The following is a 1,597-nucleotide window of genomic DNA, read 5'->3' as shown; positions in this document are numbered from 1 at the left end:
CTGCTGTTCCATACAGCGAATCAATTTCAATTGAAAATCAAAAAATTTACCTCTTAGGGTCGAGACCAGTTCAGATTTAAAATTCTAAAACGTGCGTAAGGCTTGGCTCCACCAAAGCTCAATGGAAAATCCCAAAAAGTTTCTAAGTAAGGCTTGCTTAATGGCTTAAGCCTAATTAAAAGTCCGAAAAAAATCAAAATATATATATATAAAATTTATAAAGAAATCGACATTACGCCAAGTGCTGCGGTTACCGAACCCGATCGCGACAAAAATAATCAAAAATTCCAATTATAGTTATTTAGCCGCGTACTGAATATAAATATACGCGAGAAACAGAAAAATATTTTTAGTAAATAAAAATGTAAGTTTGTTAGTTCAATGTACGTGGTAAATATACGTGTATGCAAAATTCAGGATATAATGTGATATAAATGGTAATATGTATTTTTTCAAAAATCAAAAAAATCGCTGTTTGGCCCAGCACACCCAACCGCAATGCAAAGCCGGCAACTTAAAGAATGCCCCTCCAGACTTGAAGGGGGTACTGGACTTCCCGTACCCTCAACCATGGTCACCGGCGCACCCTAATCCCGATGACCCCATTATTAAATACCTAACGTGCCTTCCTAAATAAAGAGAAACAGCATTCGCATCTTATATTAACAAAATTTATTGATAATTCATTTTTCTTAACCTAATTTTTAAAGCTAAAATTCTTAACCCTATCGTTTCTTAAAAAAAACTAAGTTCTAACGCTAATTAATCCTATCATCTAAACTCGGATAAGTATTCTTTACTCTAAAGGGATTACAAAACGGTAAGTATAAGGAAACTGAGGTGAGGTAAGTAATTAAGGTAAGTATGTCCGGTAGGTACGTCAGGTAATCAAATCCGGAAGGAAAGTCAGGTAGGTATTTCAGGTAAGTAGGTCAAGGGGTTCCAAAAATATTAAATAAGGCAATAGCGGGGGAGTAAACCAAGTAATCCTAGGTAAGTTTAATTTTAGTATCTCTTATGTTTCTATAATTGTTAGTTTAATTTCGTTTTAGGTTTTTAATTATTTTCTTTAAATATTCTATTTTCCTTTTTCTGTTAGGTTTATTATTATTAGTATTATTATTATTTATTTATATTAGTATATGTTATATAGTGGCCATTTGTTTGTTATGATTTTTTTAATTTTTATTGTTTGTTTAATTCAAATTATTTTAGTAGCTTTTCATTTTCAGTTAAAATTTTATTTCAAGCTTTTTATTTAAAATGTCTACTAAATTGACGCGTACTTATTTTATTTAGTTTATTTTAACTTAATTCAATTTAAGTTTGAAGAGTATGACTTGCCGTTCCTTAAATGAAATGTCATAGGATTGGCCCGTCACACCAATTCCTTAATTTTTGTAGTGACCGCGACTACGCCTCTTGATGGACCTGTCCGATAATCCGGACGAGAGTCGCAAACAGAGAGGGAGTTAAAGGTATACGTGAACGAATGAAAACGCGTTAGCTAATGTGTATACTAAAATTGTCTTTATTGAAGTTAGTTGTCCGAAGCAATATTGGACGAACCAACTCAATCGACGCTAAGACGAGAAGT

The sequence above is a fragment of the Rhagoletis zephyria genome, unplaced genomic scaffold (assembly GCF_001687245.7).
Source record: "Rhagoletis zephyria isolate East Lansing unplaced genomic scaffold, Rhagoletis_zephyria_1.1 Rzeph_scaffold_01046, whole genome shotgun sequence".
In the NCBI taxonomy this organism is placed as follows: domain Eukaryota; kingdom Metazoa; phylum Arthropoda; class Insecta; order Diptera; family Tephritidae; genus Rhagoletis; species Rhagoletis zephyria.
The sequence above is the reverse complement of the archived record's forward strand: the minus strand, read 5'-3'. Positions refer to the sequence as shown.